The sequence below is a fragment of the Cervus elaphus genome, chromosome 28 (assembly GCF_910594005.1).
Source record: "Cervus elaphus chromosome 28, mCerEla1.1, whole genome shotgun sequence".
NCBI lineage: Eukaryota > Metazoa > Chordata > Mammalia > Artiodactyla > Cervidae > Cervus > Cervus elaphus.
Window position 1 is genome coordinate 23,318,515 of NC_057842.1, and position 27,509 is coordinate 23,346,023.

Sequence of the window (27,509 nt, forward strand, 5' to 3'; positions counted from 1 at the left end):
TGCTTTTAATATTTTATCTCTGTCTTTAATTTTTGTCAGCTTGATTACTGTTCGGCATGTTCCTCCTTAGGTTCATCCTTCCTGGGACTCTCTGTGCTTCCTGGACTTGGTTGGCTCTTTCCTTTCCCCATGTTTGAGAAGTTTTCAACTATTATCTCTTCAAACATTTTCTTAGGTCCCACAGTCATGCCTGACTCTTTGTGACCCCATGGACTGTAGCCCACCAGGCTCCTCTGTCCATGGAATTCTCCAGGCAAGAATACTGGAGTGGGTTGCCATTAGGCTGTCTTTATTTCTTTTCATTCTTTTTTCTATATTCTGTTCTGCAGCAGTGATTTCCACCATTCTGTCCTCCAGGTCATTTATCTGTTCTTCTGCCTCAGTTATTCTGCTATTGATTTCTTCTAGTGTATTATTTACCTCTGTTTATTTGTTCTTTAGTACTTCTAGGTCTTTGGTAATCATTTCCTGCTTCTTCTCAGTCTTTGCCTTCATTCTTTTCCTGAGGTCCTGGACTATCTTCACTATCATTATTCTGAATTCTTTTTCTGGAAGGTTTCCTATCTTCACTTAATTTAGTTGTTTTTCTGGGGTTTTATCTTGTCCCTTCATCTAGGACTTAACTTTCTGCTTTTTCATTGTGATTAACTTTCTTTAATATTGTTTTTGTGTTAACTACTATAAGATTGTGCTTCTTCTTGCTTCTTCTGTCTGCTCTCTGATGGATGAGGCTAAGAGGCTTACGTAAGCTTCTTGATGAGAGGGACTGGCAATGGGAAAAACTGGGTCTTGCTCTGGTGGGCAGGGCCTTGCTCAGTAAAGTTTTAATCTAATTATCTGCTGATGGGTGGGGTTGCACTCCCTCCCTGGTAGTTGTTTGGCCTGAGGCGACCCAACCCTGGGGTCTGTGGGCTCTATGGTAAGGTTAATGGTGAACTCCAAGAGAGTTTATGGCAAGGGGGACCTTCCAGTGCTCCTGTCCTTGTGGTGAGCCCATGCTGACCCACACCTCCACAGGAGGCCCTCCAAAATTAATGGGTCATTTTTGTTCTGTCTCCTGTGGGGTCACTGCTCCTCTTGTCTGGGTCTTGGTGTGCAGAACATTTTTTTGTGCCCTCCAAGACTGGAGTCTCTGTTTCCTTCAGATCTCTAGAAGTTCGATAACTAAATCCCACTGCCCCTCAAGGCCAGATTCCCTGGGGATTCCCAGTCCCTTTGTCAGATCCCCAGGCTGGGAAGATTGACATGGGGTTCAGAACCTTCACAACAGTGTGAGAACGTCTTTGGTATTATTTTTCTTTAGTCTGTGGGTCACCCATTGGCGGGTATAGGATTTGATTTTATCATGATTGTGCCCCTCCTACAGCCTCATTGGACCTTCTTCTTTGTTTTTGGACATGGGGTCTTTTTTTTTGGTGGGTTCCAGCATCCTCCTGACAATGGCTGTTCAATAGCTAGTCGCAATTTTGGTGCTCTTGCAAGAGATGAGCGCACGTCCTCTACTCTGCCATCTTGAACTGGAAGCCACAGGTTCTTATTATACTTAAATGTTCTGGTTTGAGTTTTGTGTAAATAAATGAACCCAATCTTCAGCCTAAGACGTATGTTAATAATGCCCAGGCTTTTGTGGTGGTCATGTAAATTCTGGTTATTTTTGTTCGGGTTCACATGTGGTTAAGCTACATGTCTCCATGGTTTCACTGAATTTCAGGATTTTCTTGGAGGAAAATGGGAAGATGGAAATAAAGTGATGAGTCTGTTAATCAGCTATAACTTTGAAACTTCCTTCCCTTTTAAAGTTTTGCATAACTTGGGCTTTTTAATACTTTTAGTATAACCCAAATGACTTATAGAAAAACTTCAAGGTGTGGTCAGCATGCACTTTGAGATGAGGGCTGAAGACTCTGCTCCGCCATTTATTTTTGCTGTTTGGTTTGGCCTCGTCCATTAAACAGGATGATAAGCAGGGCACATATGCTGTGTGAACTGAGCGGGCCTCCCAGTGGGCCTGAGCTGTGGACTCTGAGACCTGCTGCTGTGCTTTCATGTTTGAGTTCAAAATTCTCCTACTTGTTAGCACAGAGCAGAGGCCAGGCCCTTTTAAGCTCAGCAGGAAGCAGCCACTTGGAAATCCAAAATGCTCATCTAGGAGGAAAACACCTTCAGTGGCAAAGGTTTTTTCATCTGTGATCTGCTTTTCTCTTTCTTTGTGTCACTGGGCTCCCGATTCCTGACTCAGCCTTGTGGGAAGTTCCCATTTTGAATCCAGTTTTGGGTCTCTGGGTTGAATTTCCTTCTGGCTAACCCTGTGGCTGCTCCTGGAGGCAGAGAAGTTACTCTCTGGATCTGTAAAGATCAGGAATACCAAGGCCATCTCTGGTGCTGACAGTTATAGCTCTGGGCCAGGGGGTAGGTTTAGCCTGGGACTGTGGCCCTGTGATTAGTGGGTACATTGATCCCATCAAGGGTGAACATCCTCCTGAGATGATGTGAATCAGGCCACTACTATCATTTGCTTGTTTTTGCTTCTGTTGTTCATGATCATGGTAACTTCCACATTTTACACAGTGGGCCTGTGTTTTGGAGTATGTAGTGGTTTTATGAGCTCGTCAGTGGTTTTGGAATCAGAGAGTATCTATCACATGTTAGCTGAATAAACTTGAAAGTTACTAACTCCATTGAGTCTCAATTTTCTCATCTCAAAATGGATAGAATAGTCCCTCCCTAACTAGATGAGATTAGATACTGTATTGTGTAGGTATAAGCATATAAGAGTAGGTTCTCTAGAGCCAGACTGCTTGGGATTCAACCCTGGCTCTTCTGCTTGGTGGTGGTTTAGTTGCTCTGTCTTATCTGAATCTTTGTGACCTCATAGACCGTAGCCTGCCAGACTCCTCTGTCCATGGGATTTCGCAGGCAAGAATGCTGGAGTGGGCTGCCATTTCCTTCTCTAGCTCTTCCACTTTCTAGCTGGCTGGTCTAGCTGGTCTTGAACACAGTGCTTTCCCTCTGTGATCTGCTAAGTGCATGCTAAGTTGCTTCAGTTGTGTCCAACCCTTTCTGACCCTGTGGACTGTAGCCCACCAGAGATAATAATAGAATCCACTTAGAGAGTTATTGTCAGGATTAAGAGACTGAATCATTTTGTTGTGAAAGTAACTTTGCCTGAAACTACCACAATATTGCCCATCAACTATATTCCAGTAAAATTAAATTAAAAAAAGAGAGAGACTATATGGGCAGAACACATAGAATAATGTTGGGTATCTTAGATATTAGTAATTTCAATTACTTAATTACTTAGCTAAACGATAATTTTGAGGGTGAAAATACTTTTATAAGCAGAGAAATTTTTTGTGTGTTCATTCCATACATGTGCAGCATTTATAAATGCATCAATACTATATAGAAACTCTTAAAAGCCCTAAATTATTGCATGATCTGGGTAATTTCTGTTTTCCATATGTTGAGAAATTATTTCAGATATATAAACAGTCACTTATTAAAATAGACCAATGTGTTTGGTCTAGTTTTTGAGCTGAGTAAAGTTCAAGAAAAGTGTATACAAACTTGCCCACATGCTTTATGATGTATGTAGATAGGAATTGGGTCTAATGAAATCAAGTAATTGAAGAGAAACTGTCACAGCTCAAGAATGTCAGAAACTCTTGGTTATATATACACCTGGGAACTGAAGTTCCCTTTCTACAATGACTCTAAATGATCGGCTCTACAATTAGCAGGTGGCTCAGTTTGTAAAGATTCCACCTGCAGTGCAGTTTCAATCCCTGGGTTGGGAAGATCCCCTGGAGGAGGGCATGGCAATCCACTCTAGTATTCTGGCCTGGAGAATCCCATGGACAGAGGAGCCTGATGGGCTACAGTCCACAGGTCACAGAGAGTCAGCATGACTGAAAGACTGAGCATGCAGGCACATTTGGAAAGTTACACTGGAATTAATGAATTAATTAAATTGAGATGCAGTTCATGTACAATATCATGTTAATTTCAGGTGTACTGTTACATAGTCATGTACTTTTCCAGTGGTCATGTATGGATGTGAGAGTTGGACTATAAAGAAAGCTGAGCACTGAAGAATTGATGCTTTTGAACTGTGGCATTGGAGAAGACTCTTGAGAGTCCCTTGGACTGCAAGGAGATCCAACCAGTCCATCCTAAAGGAGATCAGTCCTGGGTGTTCATTGGAAGGACTGATGCTGAAGCTGAAACTCCAATACTTTGGCCACTTCACGCGAAGAGTTGACTCATTGGAAAGACCCTGATGCTGGGAAGGATTGGGGGCAGGAGGAGAAGGGGACGACAGAGGATGAGATGGCTAGATGGCATCACTGACTCGATGGACATGAGTTGGAGTAAACTCCGGGAGTTGGTGATGGACAGGGAGGCCTGGTGTGCTGCGATTCATGGGGTTGCAAACAGTCGGACATGACTGAGTGACTGAACTGAACTGAACTGATTACATAGTAATTTAACATTTGCCTATACTATGAAATAATCACCACAATAGTAACCATCTATTCCCAATTATTACAATATTATTGACCATATTCCTTATACTGTGTATTATATCCTCATAGCTTATTTATTGTATAATCCGAGGTCTGAATCTTTTAATCCCCTTTACTACTTTGCCCTTACCTCTACACCACTCCCTTCTGGCAACCAACCGGCAGGCAGGTCTGGTCTCTCTAGCAGTTGGCTGTGAGCCCCTGCTGTGTGAGGTGTCTCTGGGCCTGCTGGAGGGCAGGGCCAGGTCCCAGTTGCTAACTGCAAAGCCTGGGGGTCCTGAGGTTTGATGATGGCCCAGTGTTTGGAGGAGCTGCTGTCTGAGCAGCCTGGGGGCTGTGGAGCTGGTTCTGGCCCACTGATGGATGCTGCCAGGTCCCCACAGAGCCGTTTGAATGACCTAGCAAGTGTGGAGCTGACCCGCTGGTGGAAGGGTAAGATCCTGACACTATAGGCTGGAGAAGGAATTCCAAAATAACACTTGCCAGCAAGTTGTTATTGTAGTAGAATAAACTCCCTCAAGGGCTTCCCCAGGGGCTCAGGGGTGGAAGAATCTGCCTGTGAAGCAGGAGATGCAGGCAATGCAGGTTTGATCCCTGGGTCAGGAAGATGCCCTGGAGGAGGAAATGGCAAACTACTCCAATATTCTTGCTGGGAAAATTCCATGGACAGAGGAGCCTGGGGGGATACAGCCCATCGGATTACAAAGAGTCGGACATGACTGAGTGTCTGAACATATGTGAGCTCCCCCAAATGGCTGCTGCCAGGGTCTCTATCCTCAGCGGGATGAGGGTGGGGGGATCCTAGTTTCCTTCTGCCTCTCTGTGAGGCACTCCATGATCAGCAAGTGGGTCTGGCCCAGGTCCCTTTCAAACTACTGCCTCTGCACTGGGACTTGGATCATGTGAGCTAATGTATATACCCGAAAAGAGTGGAGTCTTGTTTCCCAAAGAACTTCCAGCTCTCCTCAACATGAGCCCTGCTGGTTTTCGGTATAGGATCCCTGGGCTGGAGAACCCAGTGTGAAGGTTTTACCCCTTGCTCCTTGGGGAGGACATTATGATTAGGATATTCCTCTCATTTGTGGGTCATCAATCCAGGGGTGTGGATCCTGCTTATACAGCATCTCCGCCCCTCCTACTGATCTCATTGTGGTTCCTTCTTAATGTCTTTAGCTACGGAAAAGCTTTTCTGCTTGTCTTTGTTTTTGTAGATAAACTTTTATAGATAGACTTTGTTTTTACAGTCTTTGTTTTATAGATTGTTTTTATAGACAGCTGCTCTGTAAGTAGCTGTAATTTTGGTATGCCCGTGGGAGGAGGTGAGTTCTGGTTCTTTCTACTCTGCCCTCCTGATGCTGGAGCTATGTCAAGTTACACATGGCCTTGTCCACCCCCAGAAAAACCCCCACGGACCATCCCTCCCAAATCCCTATCTCTCTCTCTTTTTTTTGATGTAGTCTACTTTTTACATTTATTTGTAAAAAATGTATGTATTTTTAATTGGAGGCTAATTGCTTTACAATGTTGTGTTGATTTCTGTCATACATCAACATGAATCAATCATAGGTATACATATGTTGCCTCCCTCTTGAACCTCCCTCCCCCTTCCCACCCCCTCCCACCCCTCTAGATTGTCACAGAGCCCCAGTTTGAGCTCCCTGCTTCTTTTCAGCAATTCCTATTGGTTATCTATTTTACATATGGTAATATGTATGTTCCCATGGTACCCTATGAACTCGTTCATCTCCTCTTAAACTAGCTATTAATTTCTAATTGTTTTCTTCTATATTACTCCGACTGAGACCTCAAGCTCATTTACAGCATGCATGTTTTTAAAAGCCTTAAAAGGATGATCTATTTATTATTACACTGTTCCGACAAGTTTGGGCCTTCAATCCACTGCAGGTACACTTGCTGGTTGGTATTTTGAGATGTTTTACAAGAAGAGCATTGGTCACTTTTCTTCACGCATTTTTTGAAATCTATTTGTTTGAAAAGAACAAAGAAATGCAAAACGGATTATGAAAATCAATGTATTTTGTGTCTTATGTTAGCAAAGTTTTATTTTCAGATGAAAAGAAACACATGTTGTTGGATTGATAACAATAGTTTATTGAGAGATAATACATGTATGATGGCTTAATGTCTCTTTCAGAATATAATTAGGTTTTAGGTCATAAAAAGATGCTAAAACAAGCTGTAAACATTTCAAAGATTATTGAAAATAAATTTTAATATTGTGTAATTTGATTTCATTTAAAGTTTATCTGCCATATGTTATGCTTACCAAAGGGGAAGAGGAGTAAATTAGGAGTTTGGAATAAAAATATATACACTACTATATATGAAGTAGATAACCAACTACCGTATAGGCACAGGGAAGTAGACTTACTATTTTATAATTACCTGTAATAGAGGAGAATATAAAAAAGAATATATAAAATGCATTTATACATATGTATAACAGGTACATATGTACAACTGATTCACTTGCTGTATACTTGAAGCTAATACAGCATTGTAAGTCAACTGTATTTTAGTAAAAATTTTTAAAAAAGAGAAAAAAAAGGTTTAGTTATTGCTTTCATTAAGCTAAAATAAAAAGGGATTGTCTTTCTAGAAAATATCTAGAAAAAAACACAGATGTTTTCTAATTAGTTCATCCAAATCAATCCATAAAATGTTTTGCTTTATTTATTTAATGAGGTTAAAGAACTGAAATGACAGCTTTTAACTTTGCACATGTTTGGAAAGATTTTCAAAGAAATGGTGGCATCACAATGAAATTAGGGCATGAGGAGGAAGGATCTTCAGAACTTCAAGACTTTCTTCAAAATAGAAAAGCATATTTTAAATTGTTCAGGTTTTCCAGTTCGTTTGGCCTGGGCAGCTTCCTGCATGTCTTGTTATAACTACTATGTTAAATTTAGTCATATGTTCAGAAAATGGAGAAAAATGTTCACCACTGGCAGGTGAAAACAGGAAATAAAAATATTGACTTGGGATGTTCCCAGGACAATTAAACAGCTAATGAAAGGACTGTAGTTCCTAAGGCCACCGTGAATAGGAATGTGGGCATAACTACCTCATTTGGCATCCAGTTGATTCCAATTCATGGTGCCTATAATTTCTGGCTATGTGAGCAACAAGGCAAAATAGCTTGTATTACAGTAAAATAAAAAAAAGTGCTCCCTAAAGGATTTATATTTTTAGGATGACAGCAGAATCTTTTCTTCTTTAGGAAACACCTGGAATATTTGAAAATGCCCAGTCTTTCATTTTTATTCCAGGTGTAAACAAAAGGAGTGCCTACCTAATCACCAGAGACTTTGTTTACTTAGAGGACTAAGCTTTTTAGATCTAGTATGACCTCTAACTAGAATTGTTAGATGTGATGGTAACACTGTCAGAAATTAATATATCATTTGTTCAGGTTCCAAATAGAACACTATGATAAATTACTTGGAAAGAATGTCTTTAAGGAAAAGCTATTCAGCTAAGAATCTTTTATGGAGGAGTTACCATGTATGAGGCACTATGAAAAAAAGAAAAATAGCGTTTACATTTTTTATCAAGAAAAGTTAAATTTGGTGGAATTTACTGAGAGGTGTTGACTTTTTAAAAAGCTTTATTTTATTGAAGTATAGTTGATTTATAGTGTTGTGTTAATTTCTGCTAGACGTGATAAATTTTACTTTCAGAAAAATATAAAGGCAGTTAACCATTTTTAGTAGTGGTTTTCAAACCTGATGGCAAAATGCATCAAGTACTTGCTCAAAATGTGTTTTGATAAAGGTTTTAATCATTCAAACAGTGGCTATTTCATTTTCAGGAATTGTTTGTTGAGTGTCTTTCTTACAGGTGACGTCAGAAAAACGACTTGTGTTATCAGTCACGTTTAAGGGATTGGATGGGAACTCTCAGTGACAGGGGAAGGGAGCAGGAGGGGAAAGTTTCAAAAGCAAGAGAGTAAATCTCCGAAGTTCTCAGAGGCTAGGCATCTCAGAGGGACAATAAAATCCCTCAGCCCTTTAAACTCCCACCAGATAAAAAGATGTTTGGGAACATGAGAGGTTGGAGGACATTATTTGCCTCTTTCATGGAGCCTGGGAAAATGACTGTGAGCCCTGCCTGGCAACCTTGTCATATAATCAAGATACCTGAATATTTGGCCCTCAAAATGAGGCAAGGTTTACTTAGAAGCCAGTGGTCCCTGAAGAGTTCTCTCAGTGGGGATGAAGGGATGCCAGGGAGGAATGCTGAAGCGGAGGGCGATCAAGCAAGAGGCCGAACGCCAACCTCATTCTAGACTACTCCACCCCCCTTCCCATAACTAGACACCCCATGTGGCGTAAATTGACTAAGTTGGTGTCTCACTTGAGTAAGAAAACTCTAAAGTGGCTGAGAAAAAAACAAACTTGGAATGGATTTAGCTAAGTTTCAGTCATCCAGCAACTGAGCTCCATTAGAGAGAGATACATTATGTTACACATCTGAATTTTGTTAATTAAAAATAGTGTACTTCCAAAGATTGCCATGACTTCAGGGAATGTGCTTTATTTCCTGTGTATATGCAGAAAATGATTATGGAGCACTTGCTTGACACTAGAATCAGCTTCATAGTTAGGAATGTAAACTATTTTACAAAAGTCCCCTTAATGGATTCAGTGGAGAGAAGTTAATTACCAGATGTTGATATGCTCAGAAATGTTCATATAACCTATCAATTAATTGGAAATATGTAAAGTAATTACTGTTTTGAGTAAGAAATCACCAAGATCAACCAACTCTTTCTCTCTATGCGTGTGCTCAGTCGTGTCTGACTCTTTGTGACCCCATGGACTGTAGCCCTCCAGGCTTCTCTGTCCATGAGAGTCTCCAGGCCAGAATACTGCAGTGGGTTGGCATTTCCTCTTCCGGGGTATCTTCCTGACCCAGGGACTGAACCTGAGTCCGTTGTGTCTCCTGCACTGGAGGGCAGATTCTTTACCATTGTGCCACTTGGGAAGCCTGTATCCATCACAAAATCTTCAGGACTTTGCCTGTCAATTTCTAGAAATGGCCACTTAAGATAGCAGATTCTGTTTTGTGGACAGTGTTTGGAGTTGGTTCTGATATCCTAACTTTCTTCGTAGGTGTAAAACCAATGAAATAAAAAGTATGCTTTTGAATTAAATTGCTATCTTTTTTTTTTTTTTAACTTTTGTGACTTTTCAGTGTAATTAAATTCAAAAATTTTAGTAAGAATTTCATTTAAGGATGCATTTTTTTCACATACCTGGTAATTAATAATTTCCGAGAGGGCTTTGAAGACCTCAAAGTTCTGAATATGTCTATGACTTCGATGGCTTTCCCCAATCACAGAATTGCAATGGGCACTATAATACATATCATAGATCCTGGAGATTTATGTCTAGACAAGCTCTATGCTCTGAGACTTCAGTGACTTAGGGTACCTTCTGAATTTATATAACCCATAGTAACTAAGGATTATTTTGCAAGATTTTGACTAGAAATTTGGAATGTGTCCAGTCATTGTCTTTCTAACCTTAATCTCTTTTTTCTCAGAGTCCATTTTCAGATCCACTTTCTTATAGGAGTTATATCATGCTTATTGCTAAAATTCCTAAAGATTACTTCCTGTTGGTTTAAAATTACTATTAATAAAATTGCATGTATTATCATGGGAAACCTAAGATGGATGATGTTTCTAATAGCCTCTAACTGGAGCCTGAAAGGATGAATTATGTAAGTTAAAAAGTTTTATTTATGTATTTTTTAAAGATTGTTTCTTTTGATGTGGGCCACTTTTTTCTTTTTTAAGTCTTTATTGAATTTGTTACAATAATGCTTCTTTTTTTTATGTTTTGTTTTTTTTGGCCACAAGGCATATAGGATCTTAGCTCCCTGACCAGGGATTGAACCTGCATCCCATGTACTGGAAGGCAAAGGCCTAACCACTGGGCCTCTGGATAAGGTCCTCTGTATCGTTGATGTATAATTAGCTGCACACATTTACAGTGTAAAATTTGAACATTTTGTAATATGTGTACACCTGGGAAACCATCACTACAGTGAAGACAGTGAGCATATTCATCATGTTCGAGACTGCCCTGTGTCTTTTGACAGCACCTCCTTCCTGCCTTCCGCTGTCTTCTCTCTTCATTTCCAGGGATTGTGCTGAATCTATAGATCAGATCGATAAGAACTGATGTTTTGACAGTACTGAGCCTTCCTATCCATGAACATGGAGTCTATTTATTCAGTGCTTTCCTTTCTTTTATCCGAGTTTTGCAGTTTTCCACATACAGATCTTGTACCTATTTTGTTAACTTTATCCTTAGGTTTCATTTTTTGGGTACCAGTGCAAATGAAGTTGTGCTTTTAATTTCAAATTCCACTTGCTCACTGCTGGTAGTTGACCACACTTTGTATGGTCAGCTTTTAAAATTTTAGCCTGTCTGATAGCTGAATAGTGGTATCTCATTGTGGTGTTAATTGTACTTCCTTAATGACTGATAACATTGAACATCTTTTCCTATATGTGTATTGCCTGCCTTTTCCTGTATTTCCTGGTATTTGTATTGCCATATATATTTCACACAGTATGTGTTAAACTCTTTTAAAATTTTCCTGTATGTAACTCAGAGGCCCACACGTTTGGTGATTCACTGGGAATACTCACAGGATGCAGAGTCAGAGGTACTCATGAGTGTGTTTTAGTACAGTGATCATCAATAGAAAAGGATGTACTAGGTAGTTTGGAGGAACCTGATGCAGAGTTCCAAAATGCTTCCTCTTAGGAGGGATTACACCCAACACATTCCTTTCACCAGTACTGAGATGCAGCAGTGTATGTGCAGCATTTTGGTCCAGAGAAGCTTGTTTGAGACTCAGAGTCCACAGTTTCCATATGGGGCCAGTCTTATAGCTACTCTTTGCTGACATAACCAGCCATAGTACCAAAATTTGAGAAGAAAAGTAGGTAGTCACCATCAATCACATTTTTTGTATGTCGTGGCAGCCTGGTGCAACAGTGTACATACAGTGCCCAAGGTGAGCAAAATGCCCTTATTAATGTAGGGAACATTCCAAAAGCCAAGTCCCCAGATACTAACCAAAGGCCAATGCTGCAAACAGACCCTTTCAAAGATTTGTTGTTCTTGTTCAGTTGCTAACTCATGACTGACTCTTTGCGCCTCCGCGGACTGTAGCACCCCAGGCCTCGCTGTCCCTCACCATCTCGCAGAGTTTACCCAAGTTCATGTCCATTGAATCAGTGATGCTATCCAAACATCTCATCCTCTGCCACCTTCTTTTCCTTTTGCCTTCAGTCTTTCCCAAAGATAACAACCTCAAAAATACTGTGTTAACTCTTTCTTGATAGACACACGTACACACTCACACATACACACACACACACTTTTATTTTCATCGAAACATTCTGATTACTATGGGACATCCAGGAAAAAGTTATAGTGAACCAGAAAAAAAACATTGGACTGAGAAAAGTTACAAGTATAATATACAAGGCAGTAAAACTTCTAGGAATGTGGTATTTGCCTTGGGGCCATAGTCACTGGCATTTGGGTCAGAAATACATTTATAGTATCATAGTAAGAAATCCACTTCATTTAAAGATAGAACCTACTTTAATTGATGAGACATTGAGCCTGGGAAGAGAGTGAAATTTACAAAAATTAGAAAACTTTCTCCAGATAATTCTTTAGGGTGGCTGAAGGCCCACGGGGCAGACTGGAGACTATAAGTAAAGAATGAATCCAGAGGAGGATTCCAGTGTGGTAGCACCTTAAGACCAGAGAGGAAGTCTGGGATGGATATGTTTTTCTCACCCAGGGAAGCTAGAGGGTCTGACTTTGGGGACATGAATCCCTCTATATAAAGCTGTGGTGCTGTCTTGAATTTACTCTGATTTTAGTTTTTTTGAGCAGCTTGCATCAAATTCTCTACCTTTCTCATGAAGGCTTATTGTCATGCATTAAACAATAACCTCTTCAACATTCTGATGGTAAAAAATACTTCTTATAAGGCTGTTTCTTAAACTATGTCTCAGTAGAAGCCAATAAGTTAGGAAGGAGAAAGGGAAATATGTGCAAATTAGTAGTTCAGTCTAAGTGGGCAATGTACTACTTGCTGGTTAGTCTTAATCCAAGGACAGGTTTTAGAGCATTTGGTGGCATTGACTCCTGGCATCTCTCAAACATTAATAAATATTGCTTTTCTTGGCTTTTGATAGTTATTGTAAGACACCATGTTCAAGATTAGGTTTTCTGAAAAGTACCCAGAAAATAGGTGTCAGAGGCATTTACATTAATAGAAAGAGGCACTGGTTTTGTATTCACATTGTCAAATGAAAATAAAAGCAGTCAAGAAAGATGTCCCCTCTCTTCAACTGAGAAGATGTGCATTTTCCAACCTAAAATAAGAAGGTGGTTTTCCAAAAGAATATTACTATATGCAGACAAAATAATCTGACCTTGGGATTATGATCACTACCTAGATAATTTATAAAGGTTGTTGGTTAAGAATGGAAAAGGGTCTAATACCAGATGTGTGTCTTTGATGAAAATAGAAGTATTTAGATTATGGGCCATAAAGAGTAGTTTGATTGAATGGATTTTCCTAGGTCATATTATCAATTATATTATCATATTATATCAATTATATTATCATATTATCAATAACATCATATTATCATATGATATCATATTACCTGTCCTTCATAAGAAAAATATATTTTGGCAACTATCTTTTTTAACTGTGTTAAACATCAAAAAATCAGGAAAAAACCAAACAAACAGTTCCCATAAAATCTTTCAGCCCTAATGGGAAACATCAGTTGATATAGTTTTATTTTTCAAATTCTAGTTTTGTTAAATAAAGACAATTTTTATTGGTACCATTGTTACAGTGGAGCTAATGGTGAGTTATTGGTGTTTTAATGTCCAAGAGTCATAAACTTAGTGAATTTTTCTATTGTTTTGGGTCTAATTGCTTGAAACCTTAAAAAATATATTACTCATTCTAGTATGAAAGAGCATATAACAAGAATATTATGGCTAAGAATAAAAGCCCAAATACAAGGCTACTTAGAAACTTTTGTATGTTCTATAACAGTTATGTACAGTCCTGAAGTATTTTAATATTGTATTTCATTCATGGTAGAGTTTTTACACACCTTTTGAATGTGCTTCCACTTCAAATATTAAGATGACTGAATTCATTTAGTTTCATGAAACAGCTCAACGTTTCTTGAAACCAGTTGTGCAAAAAAAAGAGGAAAATAATTGCTGACAAAGGGAAATACTAGCCATGAAAATCAACATTATGACTGTATCTACAGGGGCAGAAAGTGAGGTGACAGTCTGGTGATCATATGACTAATTTTCTCAGAGTAAATACCACCTCAGAAGATAATGATGGTGGTGATGATTGTGATGGTGGTGGTGGCGGTGATGGTGATACTGGTAATAATATCAACACCAAGTATCGTTGATCAAGTGCTTATTGGGTATCAGGCATTGTTCTAAGCCCTATTCTTGCACTAATTCATTTGATCCCCAAGGACCACTAATAGGTAGGTATTTTTACTCCTATTTTTACAAATGGATTGAGAAACAGAGATTATTAATAATGTGTTTGAGGTCACATAGTAATAGTGGTAGAGGTATGATTGAACCCCAGGTGTTTTAGTTTAAGTACTGTTCTTGAAACCCACACTATTTATATGGAAGAGTGATAAGTCTGATGTTCGTAATTCCCCAATTATCTCATGTGATTGTGTTCAGAGACAAAGAAGTTGGTGAATGGGAAGACTTTTGCAAACTTAGACTGTAGTAAACAATGTAAGGGTAGATAATTTAATCAAAACCATTTATCCAAAATTTTAGCAAGATATTTAAAGCAACGACAGACTGATTTGGTTTTACAGGTAAGTTTTTATATCCTGGGCTAAAGATCCTGCTTCAGTGTGCTTTAGTCTGATTTTTCAGAGAAGCCTAATGTGTGAGTCAAGAAGATGATGACCTACAGGGAGTGTTTAAGGCTACTGGAAAGACTTTCTTATTTCCAAATTATCCCTAACACCCTCTCCTGGTGCTGGGAACTCATCCACTGGAGGCGGTGTAGTACAAGAAGGACTATTTCAGAGAGCGTCAGGACCAGTGTGGCAGGCAGTAGTGTGCCAACAAGGTGGAGAGGCAGGAAGATGAATTTGGCTTCAGTTCTTTGTAAATTAAAGTCTTTCCCACTTTTAACACTCTTTGAGGGAAAGTAATGACTGTTAAAATGCACGACCTCCTGGGATTAATAATCAAATTAATCACTAATACCTAGTGAGCACTCACTAATTAAATTCTTCCCCAGGTAGAATATGTATATTAATATATATGTGTATATATTAGAGAAGGATATAGACTATGATGAATGACACTGATGAATAGTCACTGGGAGGAAGTCTGATGGAACCTGGGGGGTGCCATAGAGCCTCAAGAGGGTGCTATGGATCCTTAAGAGGGTGCTATGATAAAGAGCTGTCTTTTTTTTTTTTTTTTTGATTAATTAAAAAATTTTTTGACTCTACCGGGGTCTGTTTTGTGGCACACGGGTTTTCTCTAGATGTGTCACTCTTGTGGCTGCCCTTGTAGTTCATGTGGGGTGAACTGTGGCCCCAGGGCATGTGGGATCTTAGTTCCCCAACCAGGAATCAAACCTGTCCCCTACACTGGAAGATAAATTCTTAACCCCTGAACTACCAGGGAAGTCCCCAAGAGCAGTCATTTTTTATTTCATATCATTGCTTTGCCTGTCATTGCCGTAATTTCACTGCCCACCCCACTTCCTCATAGTACCCTGCAGCCTTCCACTTGCCTCATCAAAGTGCTAAGGATTCCCTACCATGCCCTCCTGTTCATTAATCCCCTTCCTTCCTCAGTTCATCATCTCCTGCACATGCTAATCCTGCAACTTGTGTTTTGATCAGACTTGCCAGATACACAAACTCTGGGAATGAACTGAGTGGTGGAAAGACGAGTATGTCTGGGACTATTGATCCTTTACCCTCATTGTTTACTCCTTTCTTAGTGTACAGGACTGTCTTCTGAACCCTGTAGGTAAAGTTCAAGAGTTGGAAGTTTAGGTTTTGCCCAGGGAATCTGGAGTCACAGTTTTAGAGATGAAGATGACGATAGTTCAGAACTTTTTTTTAAAGGAATGAGTTCATGCAAACCCCAAATTGAAGACTTCCCTAAGATGTGGTAAATCTTCTGGTTTCCATTACCATGACATTTCCATTTCACCACATCTAAATATTAGGTGCCCACCTGTTTGGGTACCAACCTTCCAACACATCTCGACACACTTACACACTACCATTGGCCCTAAAACCAGTCCATGTACCTGGACTTTCAGTAATGGAAACAGTTCTATTATTTTCATGCACAGTGGAGTAGAAAAATACGTTGATCAGATCTATGATTTGTGAATGGTTTAAAAGGTGGTTACTATTTTGAGTGCGTCTAGTTTGTTCACGTATCCAAGCACAGGTCTGAAAAGATTTATTCCTCTTTATTATGTCAAGATTCCTAAGTGGCACCGGATGAAATTTCAGACTGGGACATGGTTACCCTGGTTACTTTTCATTATGTACTGTGAAATGTTAGAGAAGGATTTGTGTTTGTGTTTCATAAAAATTAGAATTAAAATCTCCTTAAGGGAAGGGATTTTTGTCTGTCTTATTCACTGGTGTTTGTCAGCACCCAGAGCACTGTGGGCTCTGAGTCAGTGATTATTGACTGAAAACAGCCTCACCATATGTCTTAATCTTTGCAATGGAATTAGGCGCTAGAAATATTGTGCCATGTTTCTATACTTATCACCTGAGTCTCCTCGCCCCAGCCTCCACCTTATTTTCTACCATAACATGATCAGAATTCACCAGGATATAATTAAAAGTCACTATTATTTCATCGATCATTTAGCAAAATCTATATAACTATTTTTAATACACAGAAAGCTCTGGGTGGAAAACAAAATTAATCTTGGTACTGAATGTCTCAAATAATATCCAGACTTGAATGAAAGTGTGCCATATACACTATCATGACCACCATATTAGCAGGTGCTAATTTGCTCAGTTTATTTGGCTGATAGGATATTATTTCATAGAAAGAATTGCTTTTGTTTTATAGTTTGGGTAACTAAAGAAGAAAACAGATTTTTCTCTTGCTTTTGACTTCTTAAGTTTTAGAAAGGGGATGGATACAGGAAGTCAGACTCATCCTTGTCTCTCTATGAAGATAATTAAAAAAAATCATGAACAAGTTGGGAGTTTAGAATCAGAAATGATGGCATATATTGCTGTTCTAAACAGTAGAAAGTGAGAAACTAATTGGATTTCCTGGGAGATGAAAAGGACCCTGTTTCTCACTGCTCTTTTAGAGGTTAAACACACCAGTGATTCTGTAATGGTAGATTTGACCTAGTTTAATAAATGCTTGCTTGTTTTAAACTAATTTAGACTTCACTTGAGCAAACTTCTTGTTGTGGTGTGATTTTATTTTAAAGGTTTGGAAATATCCTGAAAATCTCAAACAACTACCAATGTATGCCATATTGTATCTTGGACATCTGATTATTTGATGAGATGTGGACCTATATTGAGTCTGAATACAAATTTTATAACTTTAATTTTTGCTCATGGGATTGTACATTTATTGCAGGAAGGGCAATAGCATTGAGAATTCTAGAAGTGGTGAAAGCAAAAGACATTTTTCTTTGTTTAAAAAATCTTTAAGAATAATTTATTTTTAAATTCAACAGTGATGAATTATGGGATTTATGACATACATAGAAGTAAATGCATGATAATAACAGCATAAAAGTTAGAAAAGGGAGATGCAAGTATACTGCCATGAACTTTTTTACAGTACTTATAATGGTAAATGACATAAGATCAGCACGTGATAGGTTACAGAGTTACGTTGCAGTCCCTGATCAACCATTATGAAGGAGAAAACAAAGAAGCATGGCTAGTAAGTCAGTAGAAAAGATAAAAGGGAATAAAAAATATTTAAGACAAACAAGGTGCAAACAACAGATGGGACATAGAAACCTTTAGAAGGATGGGTGACTTTTAACCAAATCATATTTATATTTATATGATTAGATATAAATGTAGGTAATGGTATCACATGTAAAAAGCAGATTGACTAAAAAGTAAGGCCCGGCTATGTCCTGTTTACAAGAGACTGATTTTAAATATAAGATCATAGATACATTAAAGGAAAAGGATAGGAAAAGACACATCATGAAAACACGTCAAAAGGAACCAGAAAACTTTATTTTAATGTCAAAGTAGACTTTAGAACAAGAAATATGACCAGGAATAAAGAGAGATCACATTTTGATAATTGATTTATCCAAAGAATCCAACTACCCAAAATGTTTATGCAGCTAACATCTCAGCTTCGAAATACAGCAAAAATAGATAGAACCGAACACTTTTTATTGTAAGCTTTTAAGTTTCTCAACAGAGATTCTCTTACTACTGGAATGTTCATAAATCTAAATTCCATGGATGAGAAGGATTTACTATATAATATTTAAACCATTAATACTTGTACTATTTTTGTGAAGATAAAAATCTAATTTCTAACATTAATGCATTCAGGAGTATTAATTAAAATATTTACTCAAGAAATATTTAATATGTGCCAACTACATACCAAACACTTCATATATATTAATTAGCATAATAATTCACATTCAGTTCAGTTCAGTTCAGTTCAGTTGCTCAGTCGTGTCCGACTCTGTGGGACCCCATAGACGGCAGCCCACCAGGCTCCCCCATCCCTGGGATTCTCCAGGCAAGATCACTGGAGTGGGTTGCCATTTCCTTCTCCAACTAGCAGAGTCTAAATACCTACAAGAAACCATGAAAAATTTTCCAGAAAGCATACTATGATTTTAAAAGTCTATATTTAATACTACTGTATTTTTTTTTTCATTTATTTTTATTAGCTGGAGGCTAATTACTTTACAATATTGTAGTGGTTTTTGCCATACATTGACACGAATCAGCCATGGATTTACATGTGTTCCCCATCCTGAACCACCCTCCCACCTCCCTCCCTATCCCATCCCTCTGGGTCATCCCAGTGCACCAGTCCCGAGCACTTGTCTCATGCATCCAACCTGGACTGGCGATCTGTTTCACACTTGATAATATACATGTTTTGATGCTGTTCTCTCAGATCATCACACCCTCGCCTTCTCCCATAGAGTCCAAAATTCTGTTCTATACATCTATGTCTCTTTTTCTGTCATGCATATAAGGTTATCATTACCATCTTTCTAAATTCCACATATATGCATTAGTACACTATATTGGTGTTTATCTTTCTGGCTTACTTCACTCTGTATAATGGGCTCCAGTTTCATCCATCTCATTAGAACTGATTCAAATGTATTCTTTTTAATGGCTGAGTAATATTCCATAGTGTATATGTACCACAGCTTTCTTAACCATTTGTCTGCTGATGGGCATCTAGGTTGCTTCGAGGAAACCAGAACTGAAAGAGACATGTGTACCCCAATGTTCATTGCAGCACTGTTTATAATAGCCCGGACATGGAATACTACCGTATTAATAATGGGTTGACCAAAAAGTTTGTTTAAGAGTTCTTCCACGCTGTTAAAATAGTTGTAAGTAGATGGTTTGAAAAAACTTGAATGAACATTTTGATGAACCCAGTATTTGTCAGGGTTTCTCCTGGTGGCTCAGACAGTAAAGAATCTGCCTGCAATGCGGGAGACCTGGGTTTGATCCCTGAGTTGGGAAGATCCCCGAAGGAGGGTATGGTAACCCACTGCAGTATTCTTGCCTGGAGAATCCCGTGGACAGATGAACCTGGCGGGCTACAGTCCATGGGGCTGCAAAGAGTTGGACACGACTTAGCGATTAAGCACAGTACAGCACAATATTTGCTAAATGAATGAATAGATGCTATTTCTCCTGTCAAACGATATTGTCAGGGCTTGAAAAGTTTAGTCGCTTAGTTGTGTCTGACTCTGCGACCCCATGGACTGTAGCCTACCAGGCTCCTCTGTCCATGGGATTTTCCAGGCAAAAATACTGGAGTGGGTTGCCATTTCCTTCTCCAGAGGATCTTCCCGACCCAGGGATCAAACCCGGATCTCCCACATTGTAAGCAGACGCTTTACTGTCTGAGCCACCAGGGAAGTCTTCAGTTAATTTATTGTTGAAGTCTTAATTAAGTCTTCTTGATTAATTGATGTGTTTAAAATAGCTAAATAGTGAGATTTGTGGAAAATATTGTATTTTCTAGAATTGATAGAATCTTCCTATTGTAATATTTCCATGACCTTATTAATTAACCAAATCTTAAAAACTTGTTTTAGTAAAGGAATTAGAAATGAATCAAAGAAATATGGGAAGCACATTGGTTTAAAAAAATAGGATTGAAATAAAAGTATATGTTCTGATTGCAACCATAACTCAAAAACTATTTTGAGGCTCATCAAAACATCAAAACCTATGACAGTCATCTTCATATTCATATCTCAGACATGTTCACTCTTTAAATCTCTTGGAATAGGGTTAGCAGAATTCAAGGGTTGCTAAGGAAACATATCAAGCACAAACATAAAAAGCATAACAAGTTCAAAGGGTTCTGGGGACTTATTATAAAGACCTAAAACCTGCCAAATAATTGGAACAATAAAAGTGGAAAATTAATTTCAAGCAAGACTAAACATTTCAACCAAGTGCTGAGAAAATTTTGAAGAATATATACATATGGGAAAAAGAGGTGAGGACTTTTAAAGATTCAAGTGGTTAATTAACGAAGACTGAAGCCAAATGCAAGCATTGGGAGTATAGCAGAAAAATTTGGTTTCTGGTTTCACAAAGGGGAATTTGCTTTAATCAAATTTATTAGTAAGAAGGATGAGGGTAGAGAGAATAGGCTCCTTGAAGCAGTTGAAAAATAGACCAATATTCTAAGCTTTGCGATTTGATGTATTTCTTGGTCCAAGTAAAATAAAACCAGGGTGTTAAAGGAAGTAGAGACAGAAATAAGAGACTCTTTTTTATGAATAGTTTTACAAGTGCACTTAGCTCTGGAGAGACCCCCTAGGATTAGCCAATATGATGGAATTATTTTAAAGGGTCTGGGAATATACCAAGTGGCTTGCATACCAGTTGACATCACTCATAAAAATGTGTTAAAAGGTGTTTTGAGGGTCAAATGAAGAAACACTTGGAAACTTATTTGATGAAAGAATGCCAACTGACTCTTTTAGATGGGAAAGAGATGCTTCATTAACTTGTCAAAATGTCAGAAAGGTATTATTTCTGAGGAAGGAAAGAGGTGTTATAATACATCCTTTGCATTTTGATAGTGGGCAATTTATTGACATGCTTTACTGGGGTTAAAACGATCCTTTCTCTTAAAAGTGGCATAATGGGAAAATGGGTAGATTGAACTGAAACTTGCTTAATGGGAAGAAACAGATGTCATTTGTCAACTGAAGCATTGCTAGTTCAGAAAATCACTGTCTATCTCTAGAGGATTTTGTTTAGGCAGCCATGAGAACAGTCTCTCCTTTCTAGACATCAGTGTAGAATAGATGTAAGCCCTGAGTGTATAGGCAGACTCATACTATACTTGATGTGTGATATAAGGTTCAAAAATTTATTTTTTAATAAAATTTCAAAGCTAAGGGAAACAGTCCCATCTGAGACATCAGTTTGGCAGCCTCTATATTCATTTCAGGGATCCTGCCTTTGGATAAGTCATTCTTGGAATTTCTCTTGTGGAATTGTCCCACAAGACCATGGCAAGCTTCAAAAATTATATTTAACAGAGAAAAATGTTCATACTTTGAGTGCAAATATTACATTTGGGAGAGATCCAAAGAAATCAGAGTCTCAGCTGGTAAAGAAAGTGAGAGATTAAACTGTTACTAATTTTTTAAAAAACGGGGTGTAACTATTAAGTCAAGAAAGGGACATTCTTTTGTGGCTTGTAATCTGGTTTTCAAAGTCATTCCCAAAGCATTTGAAACATACTTTGATCAGTGAGGTATGGTTGTTACAGGACGAAGGATTCTCAAGGTGATGGCTTTGAAAGATAAATTTAGTATAAGTTCCAGTATGTTGGCTAGAGAGCCAGTCTCATGGTGTTTATGGTTTTAACTTATAAAGAGAGAGAAGTAGAGGGTGTTGATGTCTAGTGAAAATTTCTTGATGATTTTAAGACATGGAGCAATACACAGTTAAATTTTTATAGAACAATAAAGAGTCAAGTTTTTGATGTAGTATATATAGAGGAAAGAGTGTGGTACCTATTGGAAGGCCAGAGCTGGGGCTATGTGAAACTCAGATCAGTTACTTTGACAAAAAAGGTTGGGGAGGGATAAATTAGAAGTTTGGGATTAACATATACATACCAGAATCTATAAAACAGATAATCAACAAGGATTTAACTGTATAGCACAGGGAACTCTACTCAATATTCTGTAATAAACTTATATAGGAAAATAATCTGAAAAAGAATGGATGTGTATATGTAACTGACTCACTTTGCTATACAACTGACTCTAATACAACATTGTAAATCAGTTATACTCCAAAGATAAAGATGAAATAAAAAAGTCAAAGTGAAAAACTTTTAAAAATTATAAAAAAGAAAGCAGAAAGAGAGAGGGAGGGAAGTAAAGAGAGGGAAAATGTAAGAAGAAAGAAAATGAAGAAAAGAAAGAAAAAGGAGGGAAGGAAAGGTAGGTGAAAGCAGCAGCCAACTCTTTCTTCACTATAACATAAATTTAAGACTAGTGGAGTTGTAATTAATGATATATCACATCTTACAAAACTGACAAATACAAGAAAAACAAAAAATGAAATGTTAATAAATAGCAGATTTTCAAGTGTGGCAATTTTGAAGAACATCTGCTAATCTGCATGCATTCCTGTTGTTCAATCGCTAAGTCATGTCTGACTCTTTGTAACTCCATGTTCCTGCAAATATATTCATTTATCAAAATAGAGCTCATTTTCCAGTCTGTGCTAGTATCTTCTATGTGATGGAACATGGGGGTTCTGGATACCTTAGAAATGTGTTTATTATAAACAAATATGAAAACTACAGCTTACCTGGACCTTTGAAAGACTACTTCAAACAAATGGATTAAAAAGTTTAACACACACACACAAAATAGAGTTATGCTTACTTTTGGAAGATGGGCAAAATATTACTGTTCAAACTGGAGAGGGATTGTGAGGTTCCAATGAGATACTGTAGAAGAAAACACTTGAGATGTCTAATACTTGGTAAATATAATTTCATAGAAAATATTTTATGAGGGAAAAGTAGAAGCATATAAAGACACTGGACTTCCTTGAAACGTTAAGCTGTTACTTGAATTTATCAGAAGCAAAATATGAACTTTGTCACAATTTTTTTTATGTAAATGATAAAGAAATAGTACTTGCCTTCCAGTTATCACATGGAAATACAAACTAAGTGAATATTTGCAGAAATGTCTGGAGAGAAAGGCCCTGTATGAAGTGTAAGTTTATTTTATGTGAAGTGGCCTGGCAGGTGCCTGGCATAAAACCAGGTTACAATATATCCTATTTATTATGAATGTGGTTAGTAGTCATGTACCAGGATTTGTCTTTCAATCTAATACTTTCATATTTACATATTTAGAATTTAGATTTGAGCATATTCTCTAGCAAAAATTCTGATGCTTTATTTCTGATGCTTTTATTTCCTTAGCACACTAACTGTGGACCAGAAGATCGTAGAGAAGGGAAAAATAACCTGCCTTTAGCAACAACAACAAAAAAATCCACCAAGTAATGGCAAATATGACTTCAACAACATGAATTACTCTGGGCACAAAAGAGTAAGAACAAAAGACCTGAGCCTGATTTTCAGATTTCTAAATTACATGTTGAAATTGAGCATATAAAAAAATACAAGCATTACACAAAATGCCCTGAACTTAAGAGGCATTTTTCATTTGGCATGGCAATATTCTCAGACAGCTAAAAGAATGAAATTTTGTCTTTACTTTTTCTTCTCTATTACTGCACCAGACTAGTGTGTGCTGTAAATTAGCTCATTATGCCCAGGGTAGGATATTGAATAGTCTTATTCAATTGTTACAAAAATGGCAGTAATACATTTTAGAAGTCAGACCCTTTGCTAGTCTCTCTGATATTCTGTAATGTGAAGCCAGTGATTGTATAAACTGGACTTTGCTCTGTGAAAATTCAGGCTCTGAGATGCAGCAGAAAGGAGTGAGGACCCTGCAGATGCTGGCACATAAGGCTGATACCACAGAAAAGCCAGCCCGTTTTATTTGACAGGGTCCAGAATCTATCTTTATTGAGGCTTCAGGACACCAGGGAGGCAGGCACCCTGCAGCCTTGATCCTCACATATTAGCAGTTCTCTCTCTCTATCACATGGAATGTTTCCAAAATATCTTCTCCATTTTTTTTTTTCCCCTGAAGCCAGAGACTAGAACTATCATTTGATGGGATAAGAGCAGTAACTCACACTTAACTTCATGGACATTTCATGAAGTACCCAACTACTTATTGTGAAAACTGCATGCTTCTTGATCCAGACAGAGATATTCTGTGTGAGTGTGTAAGAGAAATGACCTTATTTAGATATTTTAAATCTATTTATGATATAGATGTATATTTAATGTTGATGTGTTAATTTGGGTAGGGGGAGAGTATTTGCAACATTAAGCAAAATTTGGTAATCTCTCTTAGACAGAACCCAGTCTATGCCAAGAATGGCTGACTAGAAGGGTTGGAAGAAGGTCAGGTGAGATATTAGCCTGACTGAAGACCAAAGTGTTCTCTAGGTAAGGCGATAATAAACCATGTTCATGGGACAGTTTGTTTATAAATATTGATTTAACTCACAGGGTTACGAGTTTATATAGGATAAAGAGAAGCTTAATGATTTTCAGGACAAAGCCCCAAATCACTGTTCTGTTTCAAATTTAAGGAATGTAAGGGGATTGATGAGAATAAGTGTATTTAATTCAGGAAACTGTTTTTGAGTTAATTAATGGTGGGTGCTTTGTGCACTGCATGGAGTAAAAGCATCAAGAATAACTTCATGATTTATAAGGCCTAAATTCTACATTAATGTCATAGGTTTGTATTTTAAATTTAAGGCTCTAAATTGCATCTTGACAGTTTAAAACATTCTTAGAAAAAAATGGAACATAAGAATAATAATAATGACTTAAGAAATGGCATCGAGTGTTTCCTTTTGTCCCTGGAAGACTAATGAAAGGAGGTGAAGGGAAGATGCTTATCTTCATACTGTTTATTCACATATTTATGAATTCTCACTATGGGTCGGGAGCCATTCAAGGAGATGAAGACATAGAAATGAACAAAATGGACAAGGCCTTCATAGATCTTATGTTTTTGTAGGGGAAACAGACAATAGGCAAACGTCAAGTTGATATGGAGTATGTCAGACGGTGTCAGAAAATACTTGTGGAGAACAATAGCCAACATTACTCTTTAGGTTGGGTGGATGGGTAGGGTAGGGACTGTTAATTTTATATTAAGTTATCATGGAAAACCTCAGAGGGTAGGTGACTCACAGATAAGGGTTCTGAGCTGAGGGTACAGGCCATATATACATGTGAGGATCAAGACTTTAAAAAATTGATCCATTTATATAAGAAGATTGTCATTGTAGTGTATAATTAAGGCTTTAATGCATTACACAATTATCATTTCTTTTTAGTTGTTGGAATAATTAAGTTCCAGTCTTTTCACAATTTGGTGATTTTAAGGCAATACTGTTGTCCATATTCACTACACTGTGGACTGGATATCTGGGACTTACTGACTACTCGTGGCAAGTTTGTATCCTTAAACAGCTTCGATTCCAAACCCCTGGGTTTCCCTGGTGGCTCAGCTGGTAAAGAATCTGCCTGCAATGCGGGAGACCTGGGTTCAATCCCTGGGTTGGGAAGATCCCCTGGAGAAGGGAACGGCTGCCCACTCCAGTATGCTGGCCTGGAGAATTCCATGGACTGTAAAGTCCATGGGGTCGCAAAGAGTCAGACATAACTGAGTGACTTTCACTTTCACTTTCATCCCAAACCCCGGCCTTCCTCCCCTGGTGACTACCATTTTACTCTCTGAGTTTGGTTTTTTTAGATTCCACATGTAAGTGATATCATACAATATTTGTCTTTCCCTATCTGATTTATTTTACTTAGCATAATGCTTTCAGGGTCCATCCATGATGTTGCTGGAGTATGAAGACTCTAAGTCAAGAAAAAACTTGGCCTGATTTAGGAACACACAGTTGTTTCAAAAAGTTTGCTGGAGTGTTACATAAATTAGTTAACATGTGTAAAGAGTAACTAGGCATGCCTGCCTCTAGGTCTGTTGTTAAGTGTGAATTCTTCTATATTGGGCACTGGAGAAATGGGCTTTCTTAGAGAAATTGTCCTAGTTCTGTGTAGGACTTATTCTTTTTTCATGGATCTAGTTCTTTGCTACCCACTGATTTTCTTACCTTAATACAAACTGTTTTTGAGTACTTAGTATGTGCTGAATATAGTGCTAAATTGTTGCTTCTGTTTAGTCGCTCTGTGGTGTCCAACTCTTTTGCAACTGCGTGGACTGTAGCCTGCCAGACTCCTCTGTCCATGGGATTTTTCAGGCAAGAATACTGGGGTGGGTTGCCATTTACTCCTCCAGGGGATCTTCCCGACCCAGAGATTGAACTCAGATCTCTTGCAATGGCAGGTGGATTCTTTACCACTGAGCCACAAAGGAAGCCTATAGTGCTAAATTCTGTACACACATATCTTTAAAAAATTTATTTTATTTTATTTATTTTTTAACAGCAAAATATTTTGTATCAGGGTGTAGCTGATTAGCAGTGTTGTGATAGTTTCAAGTGAACAGTGAAGGGACTCGGCCATACATATACATATATCTGCTCTCCCCCAAACCCCACTCTCATTCAGGCTGGCATGTAACAGTGAGCAGAGTTGCATGTGCTATATAGTAGCTTCCTGTTTCTAATCCACTCTAAACATAGCAGTGTGTACATGTCCTTCCCCAAATCCCCAACCATCCATTCCCCTCAGCAACCATGAGTTCATTTTCTAAGTCTGTGAGTCTCTTTGTTTTGCAAGTAAGTTCATTTGTATAATTTCTTTTTAGATTCCACATATAAGGGATGTCATATGATATTTCTCCTTCTCCATCTGACTCACCTCATTCAGCATGACACTCTGCAGGTCCGTCCATGTCTTTGCAAATGGTCTTGTTTCATTCTTTTTAATGGCTGAGCAATATTCCATTGTATATATATACACCACATCTTCTTTATCCATTCCTCTTGATGGACATTTAGATTGTTTCCATATCTTGGTCATTGTAAATAGTGCTGCAATGAACACTGGGGTGCATGGATCTTTTCAGGCCGTGTTTTTCTCTGGATATATGCCCAGGAGTGGGATTGTAGGGTCCCATGGCAGCTCTATTTTTAGTTTTTTATGGAACCTCCATACTGTTCTCCATAGTGGCTGTACCAATTTACATTTCCATGTACACACATATCTTACTTAATGATTTTATCAGTCTTTTTTTTTTTTGCTGAGAAATCAGTATTTTAAAAATTATTTTCTTAATTTAATTTGTATTTTATATTGGAGTATAGTTGATTTACAATGCTGTGTGAGTTTCAGTGTACAGCAAAGTGACTCAGTTATACATATATCTATTCTTTTCCAGCTTCTCTTCTCATGTAGATTATTACAGTGTTGGGTAGAGTTCCCTGTGCTATACAGTAGGTCCTTGTTGACACTCTATTTTATATATAGTAGTATATATATGTTAATCCCAAACTCCCAATTTATCCCTCCC

At 38.1% G+C, this 27,509-nt stretch overlaps 1 long non-coding RNA gene across 1 annotated transcript in view; it reads left to right on the forward strand.

Moving 5' to 3' along the window:
- The window catches only part of LOC122685523, a 68,308-nt gene extending 44,193 nt beyond the window's left edge, over positions 1–24,115 (forward strand). The window contains exon 4 of the long non-coding RNA XR_006338424.1: positions 23,354–24,115. This is a non-coding gene — a long non-coding RNA (uncharacterized LOC122685523). The remainder of the gene's footprint in view (positions 1–23,353) is intronic.
- Positions 24,116–27,509: the final 3,394 nt, after the last annotated feature.